We start from the raw sequence: 9,184 nt of genomic DNA on the forward strand, positions 1-9,184 counted from the left end.
TACCAGATTTATTTAGAATGAAAGACGAAACCACTGAATAACACGATTGTTTTTTCCTGATTCTTCACAGGGACGAGTTTATGTCACGTTTCACAACTTGCAGTGTCACAGAAATGCTAGAAAACCGGCCTGAGAGTTCATGACACTGATACAGATGCTTTGTAACTAGGTGGACAGTGTTTGGATTGGACATTATACTAGACGAGGACCAAACAAGATGTGTTCCACTATTAGAAAAGAATCAGGTATGGAGCCTTTAAGCCTTTAAGGACGAGGACTGGAGTCTAAAACAGATGTGAGATAATCCGTGTCAAGGACGATAGAACCAAGATAAATGTGTTATTAACGTATGGATCATCTGGGACAAGTACATGATGTTTCTGTTTGATTTTCAGAATAAAATGTGATTTTTTTTTTAAGTGATTGTGCGTTTGTGATGCAATGTCTGTACCGACCACTAGAGGGCATACATGTAATATGGTTATTCCTTTGATTAATAGCTTATTAGGAGTAGAAGTAGAGCTTTCACCCTCTTAACCCCCACCTGAACCAAGCACATTTCCCCCAGTTTGGCTTTACCCAAATCTAAAAGCTCGTCAGAAAAGAGCAACAAAAAAGAGCAACGAAAGTGCAGCAGAAACATGGTGGAAAAGCAAATGTACCAAAATAAAAAAGCGACAAACATACAACAAAAAAGTGATGAAAACACAACAAAAAAGCAACGGAAAAGTGAAAAAGAAACAACAACAAAGAAGCAACAAAAGAGCGACAAAAATGTGACAAAAAAGTGATGAAAACACAACAAAATAGCAACGGAAAAGTGATGTTAAAAAGCCACAAAAGTGAAAAAGAAACAACAACAAAGAAGCAACAAAAGAGAAAAGACAAAACAAAAATGTGACAAAAAAGTGATGGAAAAAAGAGCAAGAGGAGCAACATATAAAACTCAACAAAGGAGACAAAAACACTTCAGATGCGGCAAAAACTTAGGATCAGTTTTGTACGTCTTTCTTTCAAATGACTCGGTTGCTCTACAGTCAAGAAGCTTTTAGATTTGGGTAAAGCCGAGCTGGAGAAAATGCGAGATGGTTTGGACGTTTCCGAGCTCAGAGTTGTTTCTGGAGCCTCTTGAACTAGATCTCGCTCTCTTGGTTTAGTCGTGTCCCAGGACCAGAAACCAGGCGGAAACCATTAACCAAACAGATCCTGACAACGAAGAGTTAAAGCAGTTAAAACCGGGACTAAACCTGGACTAAACCGGGACTAAACTGGGACTAAACCGAGACTAAACCGAGACTAAACCGGGACTAAACCGGGACTAACCCATAAATCTTTGACCCACTTTGCTCAGTTTTCCATTAACCACTTGTAGTTTATCTTTATCTTTATTGTAGAAGTCACGTTTTGGATGAACATCAAACCTTAGACACTTTCCCCGGTTAGAAATGAACGCCTGCTGCTCATCTGGGGAACATCTGGGGGAACATCTGGGGGAACATCTGGGGGAACATCTGGGGGAACATCTGGGGAACGCTGCAGCTGATTTATTAATTTATCTTTCAATGTGAGCTTTTTGGTAAAACTTCTTGAGTTTACAGTGAGCTCGTGTCTCACACATGTATATAAACATATAAAACATATAAAACATATAAAACATATTTTATGCCCAAAGAAAAGCCCAGAATTTCCCATATTTCTGGCGACGAAATCTGAATCTTGGATCGAGCCAGGTCTGATTCCTGGACTTGACTTTTCTGTGTGAAACTTGCAAGGATGAAAAGTAATATAATACAAATACTAAATATCAGGAAATCCTACATTTTAAGAAATATCTTAAAGGGATGTTTCAGGATGTTTGACACAGGGCCTCATTTCCTCGTTATCCAGAGTGTTGCTGATTTATGGAGATATTTGTTTTTTGTAATTCATGCAGTTCTTATGTTTGAAGAGTTTCATGGCGCTAGGCTAGTGCAAGGCTAGTGCATGTCTATGGTATCAGCTAGCCTGCATTAAAAACAGTGTGACCCACAGAGCACCTGAGTCACTGATAACACCAGACTAACCACTAACCCGCGGTGTTTGAAAATGGGCTCTGTGACGCAGACTTGCCTATGGACATTGTTGGAACATTTAGGGGGAGGAAATTAGATCATTTTCCCATTTTTAAACTCTGAATAGTCCCTTTAAGGGCAGAAAGATTTACTCCAGTGACAGTTTCCTGTTCTTATTTGAGGGACATTTTGCTTCCGTTCAGATGAGTTTATGCCATGTAACACTTTATCACTTTCTCCCTAATCGAGAACAGCAGCTTTGAGAAAACCCTTGTTAACCATGACTAAGACCTTACAGTCGCTCTAACTTTACCCTTAAGCCTAATAATACATTGAGTAACTATAATCCACGACGACTCTGGGAGTGACTGAGAGTCCAACATTCTGCAGTGATTAAACACAGTGACTGCGCAGAAATGCTTTGACAACTGCCTCAGGGATCAACACATGTTTGGCTCTGAGACTCGATTGAACCTGAACTAACGAGGAAGCGTTTAATCCCATTTGACAGATTTATTGAGCGACACCTGATGCACTGGAACTCAGGACTCGCTTTGCCAATTTCAGGACCACACCTAATTATATACAGGAAATGTTTATTATATCCAGGCTCTGATTTGTGTTATAATATTTTCAAAATCATCTTAAAACACTATTTGGGTCAAAGGGGTCGAGACTTGTGGAACGATCTCAACAATGATCTTAAAAGGAGCAATTCCTTCATTATTTCAAAAAACAGTTTAAACCTTAATGTGGTTAAGTGAAGCTTGTTACTGTTGTGCATAAACTGGAACAGAGAAACAAACGAGCATTTGTATTTACAAATGACCATATTATTATTTTAGTAAAGAAGAACAAATATGTGTACTGTATATGTGTGTATGTATAAGTACATATATAATATATTGTATACATTTGTTTTTGTAACGTCTTTGATGTACATGTTGTTTTGTTGTTTCCGCCTCGTCTGTGATGAATTTGCAGAACATACTTTTTGTTTTATGTTTTGTTTTTAAACCTTCTTTCATTTCATTTTGTGAGTTCTTTTGTTCCTTTTTTCAGGCGTGTAGATTAGTTGCCGTGTAAAAACCCCTCATGTGCCCCGTGTTTTAAAACATGTGGAAAATGAATGAATCAAGCTGCTGTTAAAGAGGCTACATGTAATTTGGTTATTGTTGTGGCTCATTTGAACAGCCACAGTTTGCCAGACGTGAGAGGTTTCTTACACTGAAGACGAGGGAGACGTGATCCAGTGAAGTCCGTTTATTAGACAAATATAAAGTTAGTTAGTTTGTTAGTTAGTTAATTTATTTTCTTCGGTCATTATGAACATTTAAATCACATGTCACATGTTTTCCAAAGATCTTAGACATTATACAATAAGAAAAACACATACATTAAGAGTTTAATCTAAATGAAGCCTGACCGAAAGGGGTTCAGGCTGAAGCTGAGACTTATTCTGCCTCTAAACACTTTTACAAACTGTGACTCTGTGTCCAAAGAGACTCATTATACACTTTCTCTAATACCAACCATGGAAACACTTAAGCACAAAACTTAAACTTCAACAAACACAAATGATGCTTTGTTTCCTCGATCGACTTCTTTTCTAATGCTTTTCATTCAAGTGTTCTATACGTCTCTATCAGGTTTAACTTATACCTTAAGTTGAATAAACCGTTCCATAGATCAACGCCTTTGACTGATAAACTCCTCCTCTTAGTGTTTCTGTAGCAGATCAGTTCCTCTGAGGTTGTTTATAGATCCTCTAGTTTGAAACATCTCCTGTAAACTCTGAGGGAGCCTGAGACTGTGAGCTGCTGTGGAAACATCAACAAGATCATGTAATTTGAAGATATTGAGTCTGATAAAAAGGGGATTTGTTGGAGTATATTCTGCGTGGCTGATCACTCTAACTGCTTTCTTTTGCAATAAAAAGACAGGTTGTATGTTAGTTTTATAGGTTTTCCCCCATATTTCCACACAACAGCTCAGGTGTGGAAGGATGAGGGGATTGTACAGTAAATATAATGCGTTTTGATTCACAGAGGTTTTTATTTTACATAGTCTGGCAATCATTTTAGACATGTTAGTCTTTAGTGTATTTATGTGCACTTTCCTATTTAACTTATCAATATTGATTCCCTTTGTTACAAACACCCTTTACATTTCTACCTCCCCCATTTTGAGTTGACACGGTTTATTTACTTCCTTGTTTCCAAATACAATATATTTAGTTTTATGCAGATTGAAAAATGCACATGACAGTCTCTGTTTGCTCCCACACCTGAACTCAGCTCAAACTGATGATCCGAGGTGTCGAAGTAACGGGAGTGACTTAGACTGAGGCTTTTTTACCTCTTTTAACTCTTGCACAGCTTGAATGCATTTGAATCTTACTGTTTTTATCTTTTAACGCTTTTACATTTAGTCTTTTAAACTGGACTTTTTAAACTTAGCTACGTTTTAACCAAAAAACAAACAAACTATTATTTAGTATTTTCTAACTTTAACTTTAACGCTTTTTAGCATTTTCACTGCATCGGCTCACAGTTATTTTACACTCACTGCTGCCGCCTCAGGTCTGACGCGTAACTGCAGGTTCTCGTGCATGACGTCACTTCGGACCCTGATGACCCCCTCTCTGAGCGACAGTGCAGGACTTTAGAGGTGGTTTTGTGGTGAACAGGTCTGAGCTCAGTCTATAGGACACGGCTGGAACATTTTTACATTTCTAAACTCCGTACAGTCCCTTTAAAGTGAGTGTAGAAAAAACAAAACTTCTGAACATTTACATTCCGATTTACAGGCTGGACGAGTTTCTCAAACCACTGATCTGCCGACGGCTCGATCCCCCCCCGGCTCGTTTGACTGAACCAACCACTCACTCACATCTTCACCCACAGGCAGGTCGGGGGGAGTGTCCTGCCCCGGGACATGATGCCATATCTGCCTTCACTCTGACCTCAACATGTTTGTGAGGCTTTTACTTTAGGGCCGTTTGAGCCACTGTCTGAGTGTGAAAAGTAAAAGAGCGTCTTGACCGACACGGCGTAAAGGGATGTTTCATATTTGAAGAGTTTCGTGGCGCTAGGCTAGTGCTAGGCTAGTGCTAGGCTAGTGCATGTCTATGGTAACTAGTAGCCTGCATTAAAAACAGTCTGACCCAAACACAGAGCACCTTATAACACCAGACTAACCATATAAACGTCTGTGTGACTGAATAATGTTTTAAATATAACCATTTTGTATTTAAAATCACTTATATTTGAGCAGCTTCCTGGTTGTAGCTACGCTGCGGCGGAGTGATCTGCTCGGTGACCGGATCTACAGTCGTTTGTTTACCTGCGGCCGCATCACTACACCTGGAATTCACAAAGGAGCTTCTGCAAATCAGATCTGGCAACGTTTGGAGGACGAGCCCAGGATTATGAAGAGCTACTAGTTACCATAGACATGCACTAGCCTAGCACCACTAAAGGTTAGGTTAGGTTCATTTATTTGTACCCGTGGGTAAATTCGTTTTGCAATTCTGAGAACTAGTCGACACATTAAAACCCTTTATACAAAGATAAAACATCACACATATAAAATATAAAACTTATAAGTGCTGCAGATACTAACAGGAAGTGCCTTTGGTACAAAAACAACTGAGATTTAAGCCACTTGACAGTAACAAAGATAAAAAGCCGTGTCAGGGGTGATTTAATCCCGACTTGTTCATAAAGGAAAGGGCAGCGGGAACAAAGCTTTTCTTAAACGGTTCCTGTGGTTTATCGGCATCAAAAACCGACGCCCAGATGGAAGCATCGAAACTCTGAGTGCAAAGGATGCTCTGAGTCTTTACGAGGCTTCGTCCTCTCTAACTGTCTGTCCTGCAGAAAGTCCAAACTGGTCTGAGGCCAATGACTTTGCTTGACCACTTGACCGGCTGATTCAGGGCGTTTTTGTTTCTAACAGAGGAGCTCCCGTACCAGGCGACCAGGCAGAGCTCGGGTCGCTTCCATGAACGCCCGATAGAAAAGTGTCATCACAGTTTGAGCTACATGGAAGAAGGACAGTTTCCGAAGACAAAACAGTCGTCGGTGACCCTTTGTATAAACAGCAGCACAGTTTTCATTAAAATTCAGTTTGCAATCTGTAATTGTTCCAAGACACCTGTAGGACTCCACACACTCCACTTGTTGTCTCTTTATATATGTTACAACATGTGGGAGAGCTCTTCCTAAAGTCGATGATCAGATCTTTTGTTTTTGCAACGTTCAAGAGAAGATAAGACTCATCTCACCATTTGACAAAATCCTCAACAACTGGGCCATGCTGACTTCAACTCTTCAAATATACATGCGTTTCCAATGACATCATGCATAGTTCCGGCAGCCATTTTGAATACCGAGGTAGGCTTATACTACAACATGTAACAACATCTCTGCTCAGGATGAAAGATGACTGACTGACGGGGCATTTGTATGTAGTCGTGATCATTGTGATAAAAGCAGCAGATGTGGCTCAGACGTAGCAGCTCCGTCTGTGGAGCCACAGCAGGATTTACTAAAGACCTGCTTCACTCTGAAGACTAAATGAACACATCAAAGAGGAAAACAGGAAACCTTTCTCTGTGATTTTTACAGTTTGTCAACAGTCTCAGTCTGAGTCAGTGTTTAAGCTGCTCAAGACATTAGCATGCTACCGGTTAGCATTTAGCTTCAATGGCTTCAACACGATAAACACATGTGTGGCTCACATCTATGAACACGGAGGAAACACCACAGTAACAGCTCGGCTCAGGCAGACCTGACCTAAAGGCTAACCGGTAGCATGCTAGCATCTCGAACAGCTTAAACACTGACTCAATGGTTTCTTAAACTTTGTGTTTTTACTGTTTTCTTCTTGAGGAATGATTGTGAGTTCATAAAAATGCCCCGTCAGTCGTCTTCCATTCTCATCCTGAGTAGAGACATACGTGTTGTACTGCTGCATAATCACACTTCATTCAAAATGGCTGCTATAAAAACAGAAGTCACATGACCAAAAAGCATGTGTAGGACTGCATGAATTAAAACAAAACAAAACCCTCCAGAAATAAACAACTCTCTGGATAACTGGGAAATGTCAAAAATCCTGAAATATCCCTTTAAAAGAACCCTCCGCCTTCGCCTTCGAGTGCATTTTCTTCAGTCCAGCTTTACCCAAACCTAAAAGCTTCTCGACCGGAGCTTAAAGCCTTTCGGTGATGAGATAACGTCTCATTTCAAAGCTACACAGTCTTTTTTCAGGAAGCTTTCAGATTTGGGTAAAGCCAAACTGGAGAAAACGTGCTCAGTCCAGGCGGGGTTAAGAGATGAACGTGAAAACTTGGATATTCCTCAATTCCTACAGTAAAAATGAGATGAAGGATCATTGTTGAACTATAGAGTTGCCTTGTGTGTTTCATGTGTGGTGTAAATAAACATGTCTTTCCTTTTTCAGCTTCACTTTCTCATCTCGAGGCTTCAGACTCACAGCGTTTCACAACAACCTGCCTCAGCATCAGAAAACCTGCGCTCTCTCTCCTCCCATAGTGACTAACGTGGATCTGTGGGCCATGAGTTTCAAAGCCTGGGTTTGTCCAGAGTCGTGTCTTTTATTGTGAAGGACGAGCGTCAGTGGGATTTGCTTTTCTAAACAGACAGAGGAGAGTTCAGCGCATTCCTCCGATCCATTCTGAGAAACGGGACTGAGCAGAGTCCAGCGGCAGAGACAGGACTTACAGGACATTCACCCAAAGAGACGTGAAGAGCAGTGACCCGAGGAATTACTAAAGTAGTTAGAGAGCGTAAAGGTTTGTGTGAAAAGAGACATGATTAATGAGAGAGAAATAACATGAAAACACTAATGTTTCCAAAGTGAATTACAGGAAAATATAGAAAAGGAAAAAACTGAGGAATAAAGTGAAACATAAGTTGACAGCTGATGCAAAGAGGAAAGAAAAGCGCAATAGAAATAAAATGTATAATTATTGTATTATTATTATTATTATTATTAAAGGGACTATACAGAGTTTAAAAATGTTAAAACTAAGTATTTTCCTCCCCCACATGTTCCTCCATGTCCTCATGTGTAGAATGAGCTCAGACCTGTTCACCACGACTGCCTCTGAAATCCTGCTCTGTCAGAAACGTGTTAGTTCATCATGCACGAGCTTAATATAGAAGCTTACACTTATGACCTGAGGGGGCAGTAGTGAGTATAGAAATGACCAGCTTGCATTGAGCCCCTTTAATCAGTGTGTAGCTGGTGCTAATTTTCAACTGCACTAGATTGTTTTCTGCACTGCATTAAAGTTCAATGGTTTCAACTTATAAAGCGCTTTTCCACCTACATTAGGCACTTAAAGCGCTTTACAGCAGGATCCACTCACCCATTCATGCCCTCATTCATACACCAACACACGCAGACACTGGGGGCAATGTGGGTGAAGTGTCTTGCCCAAGGACACAACGACAGTGTGCACTTTCAGGAGGTGGGATTCGAACCTCCGACCTTCCGATCACGAGACGACCCTCTCTACCATCTGTGCCACTGTCGTCCTATTTGTTACACATTTTGAATTTCATTCTGAAAACTCACCAATACAAACGTATCATTTACTCAAAGTCAGGGCTCTTTACAAATGTGTACATTTCTGTTTCGATTTCAGCCAAGACTTATCCCGAGAAGTGAACATTTTAAACTATATGGTTTGAGTTCAGTGGACAGTGAGTTCCACCAGTGCCTGTAAAGTCTGACCAGGTGTGATGAGGAGCTGTGCAGATGTTACTGACGAAGTCTCTGGTTCATCTCTGTGTAAATGAGGCTCAGGTTCAGATCATTCAGACATTTGAAGTTTAGTTTGAGGAAGCATAAATGACTAAAGCGTTCAAAGCTGAGCAGTTTATACTTGTGAAGAATATTACAATGATGTTAGATCGGCTTTGTGTCCAATCGAACATCATCTTGGGTTTATTTTCCTCGTTCCACCATGACAGACACTGACTCGCTGCTACGTCAATTCAGAAATCAAACTGTCTGGAAAATAATGGATAGTTCATTAGAAAAACAACCCTTTGATAAACAGTCGTTCACTTCTTCAGAAAGAGTTTATTAAAACAGGG

The sequence above is a fragment of the Gobius niger genome, assembly GCF_951799975.1.
Source record: "Gobius niger genome assembly, chromosome: 5".
In the NCBI taxonomy this organism is placed as follows: Eukaryota; Metazoa; Chordata; class Actinopteri; order Gobiiformes; family Gobiidae; genus Gobius; species Gobius niger.